This window comes from Prionailurus viverrinus, chromosome C2, assembly GCF_022837055.1.
Source record: "Prionailurus viverrinus isolate Anna chromosome C2, UM_Priviv_1.0, whole genome shotgun sequence".
In the NCBI taxonomy this organism is placed as follows: domain Eukaryota; kingdom Metazoa; phylum Chordata; class Mammalia; order Carnivora; family Felidae; genus Prionailurus; species Prionailurus viverrinus.
Genome location: NC_062569.1, coordinates 148,147,633 through 148,163,376, shown reverse-complemented (window position 1 = coordinate 148,163,376; position 15,744 = coordinate 148,147,633). Strand labels below are relative to the sequence as shown.

General features: G+C 44.1%; 1 protein-coding gene across 4 annotated transcripts in view; it reads left to right on the top strand.

Annotated features, from left to right (window-relative positions):
• The first annotated feature begins 1,037 nt into the window (after positions 1-1,037).
• The window catches only part of TMEM50B (transmembrane protein 50B), a 34,506-nt gene continuing 19,799 nt past the window's right edge, over positions 1,038-15,744 (top strand). For 2 of the 4 annotated variants that reach the window (XM_047874905.1, XM_047874908.1), the window contains exon 1: positions 1,038-1,192. The gene's annotated coding sequence lies outside the window, so the exon portion shown is untranslated. Of the gene's footprint in view, positions 1,193-1,294; positions 1,507-1,588; positions 1,701-15,744 lie in introns of those variants that run through there. The other 2 variants (XM_047874907.1, XM_047874906.1) reach the window with 2 other exon arrangements.

Genomic DNA, 15,744 nt, shown 5'->3' with positions numbered 1-15,744 from the left:
AGTAGTGTCTATGAAAATGGGACCTGAGGGATAGTGGGGAAACGCCACAAAGCAGGGATTGTTCCTCTTACATGTGTAACATCTATAGGAGTCATCATAGAAGAGGATGGCATTCTACGATAAGTTGGGACGCAAAACCTTTATTTCCTCCATACCACAAGTAAAAACGTTTTAAGATTCCCATTGATAATTCCCGGAAATCCAGTGTCTTTTCGTCACACAACTAAACGGCGTTTTGTATTCTGTAGGAGATTTAGAGGGGACTTTCAAAAGCTATTGAAGTTATGCTAAAAATTCAAGATGCAATGTCTTTATTTTTATCTATTGACTAAGTAAGCTCTACACCCAAGGTAGGGCTTGAACTCACAACCTGAGGATTAAGGGTCACATGCTCTACTGACAGAGCCAGCCAAGCACCACAACATGTAGTGTCTTTAAAGGAGACAGGTGGAAGAGACCTGACTACAAGGAAGCCAAGAGTCTGGGCGGATCCCTGGAAAAGCATCAGGACAGAATCAGAAGACTAGCTGTATGGTGCAGGTTACCTCGTGTAACAGTACTAGTTGGTGGCCTTAGACGAGTAACTGCGCTTTTCTAGGCCTCCATTTCTGAGCGTGGGGATTAGAAACGGGCATCCCTACAGACCTTCAGTTCCGTGGAACCCTTTTCTGGAGCACGTGCCCTACTCTGGGCAGCTCGCGCGGCCAACGCCGCTGGGCCTACATGCAAAGAGAGTACCTGCCCTCTGGGTCTTGGGCTCTCCTCGCGCATGACCTCACGGATGCTGCGCTTGAAGTTGGCTAGCAGAAACGCAGCGGTGGGAGCCGGGCCCCAGCCGCCGTCGGGAACACAGCAGGACCAGTCAGGTTTAAGCGGCCGAGAACCCTAAGGCGTGGAGTCAGCCGACAGCTCCTGGGGGTCGTGGAGACCTGGTACCCTCGCCCCGCCCAGTGGCGCCTCTGCCCCGCCCCTCGAGCCCCGCCCCGCCCCCGACCGGCCACTTGCTGCGTGCCGATTGGTCGCTGCGGTGCGCACGGCGCCGCGCCCCGCCGGCGCCCCTAGCCTAGCGCCCGCCGTCTGCTCCCGGCTCCCCGGGACCGAGGTGGAGCCGCGGACGCCGGCCGGGTCCGGGCACAGCCGCCTCTTCCTGTGCGTGAGCGCTTGGGGTCGGCGTAGGGGTCAGCGAAGCCAGGTGAGTGCGGTCGGCCGGTCTCGCGACGCGCTGGGGGCTCGTGCCCCCCGTCCGCGCGTGAGGAGGCGCCCCCGGCCAACCCGGCCTGCGCGGTGCGGCGGCGCCCAGCCCGGCCTCTCCTGCGCCCGGCGCCGCCCGGTGGAACGGGCCGGAGGAACACCCGGGCAGCCTGCGGACCGGGGGGCCTCCGCCAACGTCTCCGGCCCAGCCCGCCTCCCCTCGGGCCGACCGCGGCGGTGACGCGCGGGGACCCGCACTCGACCGGGGAGGGCCGCACCGCCGCGTTACCTGGCCGTCGATTGCTTGTCGGGGAGGTCTGGAAGATTCCCATCTCGAGCCTCTCGGCTTCCCAGGGCGACGGGCAGGGGAGAGAGGCGGTGGACGGCTCGCTCCGGGAGTCTGGGGGCGACTCGGGTACTTTGTGGTCCCTCTCGCGTTCTCAGAACCATTGCTGAGAATATGGTCCGTGTTGTGTGGACTTTCCCGACTCTGACCTTAGGAGAGTCAGGTACAGCGGTGGGAAGAGGAAATGTTAGAGGCTCAGCGTTCTTTTGAGAATTAATCATAAAGTGTTGAACGACCTTTTAGATAAGTAGCAGCAGAGAATCGCCACTGTAGCAATGGTAGTTGGCTGGGGAAGACCATTTTGGTTTTTAACCAATTAATTGGGTTCCGAGTTAATCGCTGGAAAGTGCTTAATCTGTAATGTAAATATATGACCTTTTTAAAGCCAGAGCAGTGTTAAGATCGACTGTGCTCGTTCCCTTGCTGCTGTCAGTGCCTTGTGAGCTTGTGCGTGTGTGGGGGCGGGAGTCAAGCCTGCGATTGGAGTAAATGTGTAGTCACCATTATGCCTCTCAAAGACATTGATTTCTCTTCTCGGAGTGTCCCACCTCTTCCCTCAAACTCTTCATCTATCTGCACCGTAAATCCCCTTTCTTAACAATTCCCAAGGCTCTTACTCCCGGGCTGGTCACACTTTTCCTTTCCATCGTCTTTAGTCTCTTGTCTTCTCGTGTTTCAGATCGGCTTAGGTTTCAAACGTAAAACAAACGTTAAGCCTTCTTACCGGTAATACTGTTGCAAGACTCTTCATTCTTAAAATAAAAATCGAAAGTTATCTTGAATGTTAATGCTGCAGGAAAAGCAGGTTTAATGAGAGCAGCAGGAGGATGTAGTTTTCCTCTTCCGGAGACACACCCTCCCCTCCCCACCCCACCCCCATCCTCTGTCCACTGGGATTACAGCAGCCTTGACTGGCTGGTCTTTTCTGAGTTCACTTCTGGAGTCCAGGGTAAAGAATCTGTCTGATTAGTTTATCCTTATTTGCTCCTTTTAAAGTGATAATGGTAATATAGGCTGTAGAAAAAAAATTTTTTTAATCTTGGCTCTTTTTAAAAATTTTATTTATTTTTAGAGAGAGAGTGCGCATGGCACAAGTGGGGAAGGGGCAGAGAGAGAATCCGGAGCAGAGCCTGATGCAGGGCTCAAATTCACAAACCATGAGATCCTGACCTGAGCAGGTCAGGAGTCCAATGCTTAATTTATTGAGCCATCCAGGCACCGCCGGCCCTCATTTTTAAAATGCTGCATAGTATGCATTGTTCACATGTAATATATTTTATTGGTCCTGTACTGATGGACATTTTGGTTGTGTCTAGATTTTAGCCATTAAAAGCCTTGCTGCATGAAAATCCTTCTGCCATTGTAGGATAAGTTTCAGGTAGATAATTGAAACAGATGATTGTACTTCAGTATAATTTTAGTGCCCTTTTCACCAGGAATATTTTTTATAACTTAAAAAGATTTTATAACTTAAAGGCAGTAGCTAAATTTGTTTGATTTAAATGCATTTCTTAGAACCTGTGTGTCCTTTTATATTTAGAGACCGAGCCAAGAAAATTTTGAGGACCAGGTTAAATAATGGTGAATTTTTTAACTTTGTTTCCACTTAGTGGTGTTGACTTTAAGGTTATGTTCATTCAATTGATTGGCTTGGCAGGAATGAATAGAGAAGGCCTTCGGGAAGAGAAAATGTGAACAGACATATTTTATGTACATTCCATCCTATGGTAACCCCTTGAATACCCAATCATAACAATTTCTTGTTCTTTTTTAAAATAAGTTCCTTTTAGGGGCGCCTGGGTGGCTCAGTCGGTTGAGCGTCTGATTTGGCTCAGGTCATGATCTCACGGCTTGTGAGTTTGAGCCCCGCATCGGGCTCTGTGCTGACAGCTGGGAGACTGGAGCCTGCTTCCGATTCTGTGTCTCCCCTCTCTCTGCCCCTCCCTCGCTCATGCTCTGTCTCTCTCTCTCTCAAAAATAAATAAACATTCCAAAAATAAATAAACATTCCAAAAAAAATTAAAAAAAAATAAATAAAGTAAGTTCCTTTTGTTGCAAAATATATCCCAGGTGTACAAAAAGTATGTATACATATGTACGTATATATTTGTATATGTATGATATATGTGATTTATACGTATATATATCATGTGGTATATATGTACATATATTTTTAAAAGAGTATGAATGCTGTGATCATTGTATTTACCATCAGATTAAGACACAAAACGTTTGCCTCCTTCTTCCAGAGGTAGCCTCTGTTCTGACCTGTTAATCTTTCTCTTGCTTTTTAAAATAAACTTTACATACGGGGCGCCTTGGATGGCTTCAGTTGATTGAGCATCTGACTTCGGCCTAGGTCATGATCTCGCCGTTCTCGAGTTCGAGCCCCATATCAGGCTCTGTGCTGACAGCTCACAGCCTGGAGCCTGTTTCAGATTCTGTGTCTCCCTCTCGGTCTCTGCCCTTCCCCCACTCACGCGCGCGCGCGCGCGCTCTCTCTCTCTCTCTCTCTCTCTCTTTCAAAAATTAAGACAAACATTAAAAATTTTTTAAAATAAGCTTTACATATATATACACACAAATATACACATAGACACAAATGCACACACACAGTGGACATATACACAGATACCCATACTAAACAATATTTTTGATTTTGATTGAGTAGTGTTACAACAAAATTCTCATGCAAATAGTGAGCATGTTTCAAAGTTTTATTTAACTGTTATAGAGAGTGCCACAAAGAGCTGGTTTTGAGAGGATTTAAAGAATATATGTAGTCCACAGGGAAAGGAAGGTCTGAACAAAATTGCCAAGTTAGATATAATTGGTTAATGTTCTACACAGCAACGAAATCATAATGCCTTTGGGATTACTCTTTCCTACAAGGCTCTAAAAATCATAACCCCTTATTAATTCTCCAGTTAAACCTTATAGGACTATAAACCGTGTCTTTATTAACAATGAATTTTTCATTAAGTAAACTGTGATAACGAAGTTCTTTTCCCCTGAGTGTAGATGAATTCCAAACAGACTTATTAGAAAATACTAGAGCTTTCTAAATTTGAGATTAAAATTTTGTTTTACAATTGTAAGTACAAACCTGAGTGTGTAAGGAAAGGACAATATTGTCATTATTATAGATGGGGTTTTCCAGGAAAAGATGAGCAGAAGAGAATGACTTCAGCTTCCCTGACCGTTTATAGGGGGACTTTCGGTGGAAGTTAATGAGTAGTGTCATGAGTGAGTCCTAGGAAATGGACCACACAGTAGGGCATCTGGAAGTCTCTAGTGTGGGCCTCATACAAGGCACACCTTGTTTTATTGTGCTTTGCAGATACTGTCTTTTTTTGTTGTTGTTTTGTTTTTTTTAAACAAAGTGCCGGTTTGTGGCAACCCTTTGTGGAGCAAGTCTGTCAGCACCATTTTTCCAACGGCATTTGTTCACTTCATGCCTCCGTGTCACATTTTGGTAATTCTTGCAATATTTCAAACTTTATGTTACTATATGTGTCATGGTGATCTGTGATTAGTGATTGCAGCTTGCTGAATGCTCAGATGATGGTTAGCATCTTTAGCAATGAAGTCTTTTCAAATTAAAGTATGCACCTTGTTTTCTAGACATAATGCCATCGCACACTTAGTAGGCTACGGTATAGTGTAAACGTAACTTTCATATGCACTTGGGAAACAATAATTCATTGGACTCATTTTATTGGGATATTCACTTCATTGCCACAGTCTGTACGGAATGTATAATATCTCCGGGGTCTGAAAGGAGAGCAGAAGCGCAGGCAGAGGGCATGGGCTGCTCTGTATTTTCTGCTGTTCAGCTCACTGTGGCTTGCCCAGAGTTAACAGCGTGGCTCAAAGCAGAACCTTTCTGCCCCGGGGCATGAATGGCCTCTGCTGGTGCAGCTGCGGGGCTTTGAAGGCGAGCAGGAACTGTGTCACCGTACGGTCAAGATCAAACCAAGCCCAGCTGGGTACAGATAGGAATCTGGGCCAGGTTTCGGGGCGTTCAGTCCTCAGGTTAAACAGCTGGTGTGGCACCGGGGACATGTCTGTCTCAAGTTACACTACTTCAGTCTGACCCGCTTATCCTCCTTGTCTGGGGCACAGCTGGAACCTCTTTAGGTCTCCTGGGTTGGATCTTTCCTGTATCCTGGATTCTGTCTTTTAAAAGTTATTTTTGGGGCACCTGGGTGGCTCAGTAGGTTAAGCGTCTGACTTTTTTTTTTTTTAATCATCTGACTTCTTTAAAAAAAATTTTTTAACGTTTATTTATTTTTGAGAGACAGAGAGATAGAGCATGAGCAGGGGAGTAGCAGAGAGAGAAGGAGACACAGAATCTGAAGCAGGCTCCAGGCTCTGAACCGTAAGCACAGAGCCCTATGTGGGGCTTGAACCCACAGACCACGAGATCATGACCCGAACTGAAGTCGGACGCTTAACCGACTGAGCCACCAGGTGCCCCATCATCTGACTTGATTTTGGCTCAGGTCATGATCTCATGGTTCATGAGATCGAGCCCTACATGGGGCTACGTGCTGACAGTGTGGAGCCTGCTTGGGATTCTCTCTCACCCTCTCGCTGCCCTTCCCCTGCTCTCTCTCTCTTTCAAAATAAATAAACGTTAAAAAAAATATTTTTATTATTGAAGTATAGTTGACATACAAGTTACATTAGTTTCAGGGGCACAACCTAGTGGTTTAACAATTCTGTACATAGTGCTCGCCACAATAAGTGTAGTTACCATCTGTCACCAGACAAACTTATAATCTTATCAACTCTATTCCTTATGCTATACTTTTCATCTCCTGACTTGCTTTATAACTGGAAGTTTGTGTCCTTTTTCTTTTATTGATTTACTCTCTCTAATGGCGCTCAAACTCCAGTAGCTTCTTGACAAGAAGAGTTACATTTTTTGGAGACCTTGCCTGTCTGAATATGTTTTGATTCTATCCTCATACTTGACTGATACTTTGTCAGGTAATAGAATTTCAGTTGAAAATAATTTTCTTTTAGAATTTTGAAGTTCCCTCTGCTTCCAGTATTGCTGTTGAGAATTCCAAGCATTATGATTCATGATAATTAGTATTTGACCTGCTTTTTTTTTCTGTCTCCAAACTTATAGAATCTCCATATTGACCACATTGTTTTGAAATGTAAAGTGATGTATCTTTAAAAAAAAAATTTTTAATGTTTATTTTTGAGAGAGAGTCAGAGCATGAGTGGTGGAGGAGCAGAGAGAGAGGTAGACACAGAATATGAAGCATGTGGGGCTTGAACTCACAAACCGCGAGATCATGACCTAAGCCAGATTGGACACTCAACCGACTGAGCCACCCAGGCACTCCTAAAATGATGTATATTAGTATGGGTCTATTTGCATCCATCAAGTTGAGTATTTGATGGACCCTTTAAATCTGGATATACAGTAACTTCTGGGGAAATTCTCATGAAATATTTTGTTATTTTCTCCCTTCTATTTGCTTTGTAGTCTTTCTTCTGAAATACCCGTTATGTGGATGTGAACATTGTAAAGGTCTTCTAATTTTCTTATCTGTTTTCCATCAGCTACTTATTACTCTCTGCCCAGTTTATGTACCAGAAACCATAGCCTCGGGAGGTTTAAAGCTCAACAGTGCTGGCACATAGCAACTAATCCTTAGATTTTCTTAACACTGATTTCCCAACCTTTCTATTTGGATAAAAAAAAATGTTTTCCAGGGGCGCCTGGGTGGCTCAGTCAGTTGAGCGGCTGACTTCGGCTCAGGTCATGCCCTCATGGTTTGTGAGTTCGAGCCTCGCATAGGGCTAGGGCTGTCAGCACAGAGCTCACTTTGGATTTTCTGTGCCCCTCCCCCCACTGCCCCATCCCCGCTTGTGCTCTTTCTCTCTCTCAAAAATAAATTAAAAAATATTAAATTTTTTTTCCATGATCATGTTTTTTATTTCCAAAGGCTATTTTTTAGTCTCTGAGTGTCTCTCATGATAGCATCCTATTCTTATTTGATAGATGCAATATGTTCTCTCATCTCTGAGGTTATGATGATCTTGTTTTAACTTTTCTTCCTCCGCATAGTTCTGCAGCTTCCCATTTGGAAGGAAGAGATCTGGCTGCCAGTCTCCTGAGCCAGAGCAGAGGAATAGTAGTCCCTCCTGTCCAGTGTTTGGTACTTCCGTCCTGCCGGTCATCCCCAGATCCAGAACACAAGCAATGGGGCGGAAACACCTTAGGCTTCTGCCAGGATATGGAGGAAGCATTTGGCACCATCAAGAAAGAAAGGACAGGCTCTGGGGACCTAACCTTCTAACTGCTTCCCCCGTGTCTTTCCTGGGTTGCTTCTCAGCTTTCCCCACCGCTGGCTTGGGAACCCTGCTCTCTGGGGCGTGCTGTCGGTTACCATTGCCCGGCAGCTTGCCAGATTTGAGGATTTCATTGCTGTTGCTTCTTTTCTCTTCCTTTCTCCTTATCATTAGGAGTTTATGACTTTTTAAAAACTCCCTTTGTTGTAGTTTTAGTGGAGCTCAGGAGTGAGCAAAATGGAGATGCGTGTGTGCAGGCGGCTGTCTCCGCCAGAAGGAGGAACAGTTTCTCAGGACCCAAGAGTCCTAGCGGTATTGCCAGGAACAGTGTTTGTTACAAAGTAATCGAACGTATGTGAACCCTCTTTTTGGTAAGGAGTTGTTGAAGGTATGTATGAAGTAATCACAGTTGCTGTGATTAATTCTCCCTTTCTAGGGATGTGCTGTCGTCACCCCAGTTTACATACCAGAAAACCACAGCGTAGGGAGGTTTATAAGGAGGTTTAAAGCTCAAACAGCACTGGTACATAGCAACTATTCCCTAAAGAGTAGAATGGATACATAACCTGGCCAAGTAGGCACAGCTGGGAAGAGGCTGGACATGGGATTGGGCCCAAGCCAGAGTTCACGCCAAAGCCTGTACTTTTTTTTTTTTTTTTTTAAATAACTAGTTAATTAATTTGAAGTAAGCCCTATACCCATTGTGGGGCTTGGACTCACAACCCCAAGATCAAGAGTTGCATGCTCTACCGACTGAATCACCCTGAGGTCCTCAAAGCCTGTACAGTTTGCTGCTTCTGTATGGTTAATGCTGGAAGATAGTAATTCCTTTGAACCTTTTTTTTTTTTTTAATGTTTATTTATTTTTGAAGGAGAGAGAGACACAGTGTGTGTGTGGGGCGGGCGGGGGCCGAGAGAGAGGGAGACACAGAATCCCAAGCAGGCTCCAGGCTCTGAGCTGTCAGCACAGAACCCAATTAGGGGCTCAGACTCACAAACCACAAGATCATGACCTGAGTCGAAGTTGGACGCTTAACCAACTGAGCCACTCAGGCGCCCCGTGTGTGTGTGTGTAATATTATAGATATATATTAAACTCATATATCTATTATAGATATATATATTTGTATATCATATGTAGTATATATGATCATAGATTATATATTGTATATCTAATATAATACACATCTGTGTTAGACATGTGAAATATTTGAATATATTTGTGTCTATAAATAAATCTAAACATTAATATATATATGATTTAGGGGCTTGCCTAACAATAGGTATTCAACAAGTATTGGCTTTCTTCTCCCTTCCTTTTCTTTGTGGCTGGAGGTACAGTGTCAAGATGGCAGGAGATGAGAAAGCTGTGTTAGGGAGAAGTTGCAAGTACCCTGTACCTTTTGGAATTTATCTCACCAGCTATTAGAATGAATGGCATGATCCAATCTGGGTTTTAGAAACTTCTGGCAGAATATGCACTTGGGGAGGAAGGAGGAGGATTTTAAGAAATAACATGTTTGACAATATTGTCACAGCAGAACTGATTTCCCTCACCCAAATGATGTTTTTTATGACCATCAGTTTAGATAAACCTAGGTATAAAGTTGCCTCTGTTTCTTTTTGTGACGGGACAATGAGACATGTATGCACTTCACATTCTGAAAGCTCTAATAGAGTCAGTCTTTCAACAAGTGTTTGCCTAGTGTATTTCAGGCACTGTGCTAGGCCCTGGGAATGCTACAGCGAGCCAAAGTAGACTTAGACTGTCTTTCATGGAGCTGGCTCTCTACAGGGGGAGGTAAATATTAATCAAATAATGAGGTTAATAGTGCAGGACTAGGGGGATTATTAGATCTGGTTGCGGAGTTAGGAAGTCATGAAAATCAGTATCATATGAACTGGTCTGTCTTTTCACTCTTACCCCTTACAGTCTGTTCTCCCACAACAGCCTAAGGGATCCTTTCTAAATCTAAGCCACTCTGCTCAGCACTCTAATGGCTGTCTATTTCGGTCAGTAGGAACCAGAGTTCTCACAGTGGCCTATGAGGCTTTGTAATCATCCTTCCTTGCCTCTCTGCTACCTCTCTGATCTTGTTTTCTCCTCCTCGCCCCTCTCACTCACTCTGCCTCAGCCACACTGGCCCTGCGGTGCTACTTGAATACCCAGACGCTGTCTTAGGGCCTTTGCCCCTGCTGCTGTTCTCTCTGATAGACATCCACAGGGCTGACTCTCTCCCTTCGTCTTTGCTCAGCTGGTGCCTTCTCAGTGGAGTCTGCCTTGACCACCAGTTTGACATTTCTGCTGGCCCCATGATCGCCTGCACTCCCGATGCTCCTTACTCTGCTCGTCTATTCCCCCCACGGCAATTACTGCTTTCTAGCATCGTATATAATTTACTTTAAAAATTATGTTTAGGGGCACCTGGGTGGCAAAGTCGGTTGAGCGTCTGACCTGATTTTGGCTCATGTCATGATCTCACGATCTGGGAGATTGAGTCCCGTGTGGGGTTTTGCGTTGACAGCATAGAGCGTGCTTGGGATTCTCTCTCTCTCTCTCTCTCTCTCTCTCTCTCTCTCTCTCTCTCTCTCTGTCTTTTCCCCTCCCCTCCCCTGCTCACACTGTTTCGCACTCTCAAAATAAATAAATACACTTAAAAAAATGATGTTTATTGTTTTCCACTCACACACTAGGCTCCACATAGCTAGTGCTTTTTGTTTGTTCTTTGATGTATATTAACTGTCCGGTTCCTGGTATGTAGCAGGCACTGTAAATAAACATTGAATGAGGAAGTGAAAGCTGATATTTGAGTGAAAAAGTGCTAACTAAGCTGACGTCTGTGGTGTGAGTAGGAGTTAACTAGGTGAGCTGGGAACGGAGAGGTATCAGACAGAGGGTGTGTGGGTTTTCGGTGGGGTGATTTAGCAAGTATGGGATACCAAAAGAGAAGCCAGGATGCCTGGAAAGAGTCAGGAGAAGTGTGAGAGGAAGCTGGGGCCAGTAAGGCCTGGGCTGTACTATAGAGTTTTGTCTATATCTTGTAATACACTGGAGGGAAATTAAAGGTCTTCAGCAGGAGGGAAATACGAGAGTTGTGCCTTTTTAAAAACAGTCCTTGCAGCTGCAGTATGGAGGACGTATTGATGGGGGCAGGAGTGGCTGTGGCTAGGTGAGTTGGGAGGCCGCCGTAGTGGAACAGGTGAGGGGGGGAGTACTTGGGTCATGCGGTGCTGGAGGCGGACTGAAGTAAGGAGGCTTAGTCGGGTGGTGGATTGGATGTCAGAGGGAAGAAAGAAGCAGCAGGGATGACCCCTGGGTTTCTGGCTTGTAAAACCGGATGGATGGTCCATTCATTCGTTGCAGGGAATCCTGGAAGGGGATCAGGTTTGGAGGGGGAGATGATGAATTTGGGTCCTGACCTGTTGATTTTGAGGTGATTTTGAGACAGCCAGGAGATGTCATGCGGGTAATTGGATATTTCAGGCTGTGACTCAACGGCATTGAGAAGTACTGGAGGGGAGGATTCACCAAATAACCCACATTTTGAATAATTAAAAGTTAACAGGGGCGCCTGGGTGGCTCGGTCGGTGGGGCGTCCGACTTCGGCTCAGGTCATGATCTCATGGTCCGTGAGTTCGAGCCCCGCGTTGGGCTCTGTGCTGACTGCTCAGAGCCTGGAGCCTGTTTCAGATTCTGTGTCTCCCTCTCTCTCTGCCCCTCCCCTGCTCACGCTCTGTCTCTCTCTGTCTCAAAAATAAACGTTAAAAAAAATTAAAAAAAAAAAGTTAACAAGGATATTACTGGGGGAGATTATTATATAGTTATGAAATTAAAGTCTCTTTAGAAGTCAATGCTCCCCATCCTTTACTTTGATTTTAGATTTAAGTCTTTCACCAAAATTGGTGGTGCTGGCTAAATTTTATTCTTGTTACATGTGATTTACAAGTCAGAAGGCAAAGAAGCCTTCCCTGATGTAAAGTATGTAAAATGTCTTTTCCAGAAGTGCTTAGATCTCTGAATAATTCATGCTCTTGGATTTTAAGGCCTATAAAATATTCACACTGTGAGTGCCTAGAAACCAGGTTTAGAGCAACCCAAGAAGAAAAGCTGTTCTTTGGACTCCTTTGGCAAGGTTGGAATCAGGAGCAATCACCATCATCATTGCAGACCTCATTGGACCGCTTTCTTCTGTTTCCAGATGATCACATTGTTCCTCTAAATTGCGTCCATTTCTCTCCTATCTTGTTCTTGCTTTCTTCACTACAGGCAGCGGAACAGTAACTTTCTCTTTATGAAATCTGAAATGACAGAAATACTGTGAAAGTCTCTGATGATGCGCAGCAGTTCAGCATGATGGTCTTGTAAGCAGACTTGGGGGCCAGATCTAAACTTCAGTGGAGACCCTGGCCTGCCTCCTGGCTAGCTGCGTGACCTCGGGCAAGTTAACCAATTCTGTAAACCTTTTCACCAGTGTGAGGTAATAAACGCAACTGCCTTAGAGCGTTTGTGAGGATTGAAGAGAATAGTCCATGAATAGGGTTCTTCTGAGCCTGGAATGGAGTGGCCTGTAAAGAGCATTGCACCCATACACATCCTGTAACTAACAGCTAGTAGTCCTGATCGGGGTGGGGAAGACACACACTTCATGTTTGTTTCATTCGACTCAGCTTCTTTTGCTCTGGCTGTGTAGACTTAATTAGCACCTTGAATGACATGTGTATTTTGTTAATCTCCTGATTTTTTGGCAATAGATTTTTTAATGATACAAATTATAATTTAATTTAACAAAATGTTAATTGATTTCTCTGCTGGTTTGTAAATCCCCTGATGATGAGGGCTAAGTTTCATTCATCTTTATTTTCCCCACCGTGCCTTGCTTGTAGGAGGTGTTCTGTAAATATTCAGTACATGCTCTGGAGGAGTTTTGTGCCGCTTAAATACCATTGTATCCGTAGGTCTGCTGTAGTGCGTGCACACAGTAGTTCAGGGAAAAAAGGACATGAGTCAGAGATGAACGTTGAATCAATCCTCAGTCCTCCTCCACATCTTCTCCCTGAGATACTTTAACTGCCCCATGACTTCAGTTGCCACTTCATTACTGTGAGCCTCTAATCTGTACATCTGTCTTAAACCACTCTTTCAGTTTCTGTATATCTGTCTATGTGATCTCCACCTGAATGTCCTTTAGTCCTATCAAATACATTATGCTCAGATTCCTCTCTCCCTTTCTCCCTTTCGTGTTTTGGCTAATGGTGTCTCACCATCCGTCCGGCCCCCAGCCACAATCTTAGCTTCTCCTTGCCTATTGATGATGCCACTTTAGTAGTCCTCAAATAAAAACCCTTTCTTTAGCCTGCACCAGTATGGCTTCGGTATGCATCCTTCTCTCCCTGTCTAGAGTGAGGGCCACCTTCTTTTCACATTTCTCTTCAGTCTCTCTCGTCCACACTGCTGCTGCCAGCATTATCTTTCTAAATCACAGAGATGATCTTGTCATTTCCCTGTTTACAAGCTCATAATTTTGCACATCTTATTCCTTCTTTTTCATCTGCCAAACTTTTATTCATGCTTCACAACCCAGTTAAGTTTGCTCTTTATCTGTCGAACTTTCCTCAGCTCTTCCTGGCAAGTACTGTCCTGTAATACTTTGTTTCATATTTCTCTTATAGCACTTCTGCATTATAGCTCATAGTGTATGTCTATTACAGGACCTATTGTAATGCAGTTATTTGTTCTGACACTGTTCCTAACTAGACTGTTTTCTGTATCGATTGCCTTAATCGTTTTTATACATTCAGTACCTAATGCTAGCGGAGAAATGGAAGAACAAATAGGTGGTAGTGTAAAAATTTGGTTAGTGGAAAAATTTCTGAATTAGATGTTATTTGGGACGTTGATGCGTATGGAAATTTCTCAGACCATGTCTGTATGTTGAAGTGTCTAGTTGTTTTCTCCTTTCCTTTTGCAAGTGTCCTTGGGTTTCCTAAGCTGAGTTTTTGGAAATTAAATTTTGACAGTTGAATCACTTAAAATGCCCTCTGACAAGGACTTGTATTTCCTTTTATAAAGAGTTACCACTCTTAGTATTAGGAATAATTGCTGTCTAATGTATTGCAAGACTTATGGGTCAGACCGGTAATCCATTAGTTCAGTTCACTAATCTTGTTGTTGTTGGGTTTTTTTTGTTTTAGTTTTATTTATTTATTTTTGAGAGAGAGAGGGAGAGTGAGTGTGAGCAGGGAAGGGGCAGAGAAAGAGGGAGAGAGAATTCCACACGGGCTTTGTGCTAGCCTGACACTGGGGCTTGAACTCACAGAGTGAGATGCTTAACAAACGGAGCCACTCAAGCGCCCCAGATCTTTTCTTTTTGTTTACTTGGTACTGGGGTCAGTTTTGTGGGAGAACATACCAATAATTTCCTTGACCTCAAAAGTCTTAAGTGTATTAAAAACAGTTACAGACATAATACATTGTATAAGAGGTTTCTCAACAGGCAAGAAGAATCAGCACTTCATTGTGTTAATTATAATAACTTTTTAATGTTTTATTTATTTCTGAGAAAGAGAGACAGAGTACGAGCGGGGGAAGGGCAGAGAGAGAGGCAGACACAGAATCCGAAGCAGGCTCCAGGCTCTGAGCTGTCAGCACAGCTCGAACCCGCAAACCACGAGATCATGACATGAGTCAAAGTTGGATGCCTAACCAACTGAGCCACCCAGGCACCGCTAATTATAATAACTTGTTAATGTTTATTTATTTTTGAGAGAGAGAGACTCTCTTCCCATTTGAGAGTGTTCATTCTTAATACACTAGTCCTTTCCCCTCACTTTCCTACACGTTTCCCAGAGTGACTGGGCTCTTGGTGTCTCAGCCCCTTTTCTCCTCAAAGTCCTTCTTTTGGTTTCCTGTTACGACTCAGTGAAACCCAAATCCAGGGAGACCGTTAACCTGCAGTGTGATCTGGCCCTTACCTGTCACTCGTCAAACTTATTCCAAGCCACCTTGCTCCACTAACTTTACTGTGTCCTGATTCTCTTTGGTACCAGCTAATTCTTCCTTGCTGGCCCCACAGAGACGTAGGGACTTTTGTACAATAATGTTCCCTCTCCCTGCTCTATCCCTTTTGTTTCTCCTTAATCTAAGTAACTTTACTCAGCTTTTAAATTTTCATATGTTCTAAGATCTTAGCAAGGATTACCTCTTCATAGAGACTTTCCCTGATGACCCTTTCCAAAATAAGTCTCCCCTTTATTCTCTATTAGGATCCTGCACATTTCCTCCATAGTAATTATTTGTATTACTTTGTTCGATGTTCCTCTTGTCCTGACCCTCCAATTTAAGCCCCAGATGGGAGGAGATCATGACAGTTCAGAAACCATTGTATGCAAATAGCTATATATTTTCTGCTTATAGAACTATTTATAATTAGATTAATATATGGGAAATGAATTTGATAGTAGGGAATAAGACTTGTTTTCATTTCAGACATTGTCTTACATTCATGATGACCTTCCCTATTAACCAGTTAACGTTTAATGTTTGATAACAATTCGTTACCATATTTGCATTAATAGCGATAAAATGCAAGACTTCAGTGTAGCTAAAGTGTATCTGAATGATAAACTTCTGAAAACATTTTGTGGGTAAAATTTACATACTGTAAAATACACACATCTTAAAGTGTACACTTCAATGACTTTTGATAAGTGTACGTACCTGTATAACCACTATCCCAATTACGATCTAGTACATTTCTGGGGCACCTAGGTGGCTCAGTCGGTTAAGGGTCCGGCTTCGGCTCAGGTCATGATCTCGCGAGTCGTGAGTTTGAGCCCCACATCAGGCTCTGTGCTGACAGCTCAGAGCCTGGAGCCTGCTTTGGAGTCTGTCT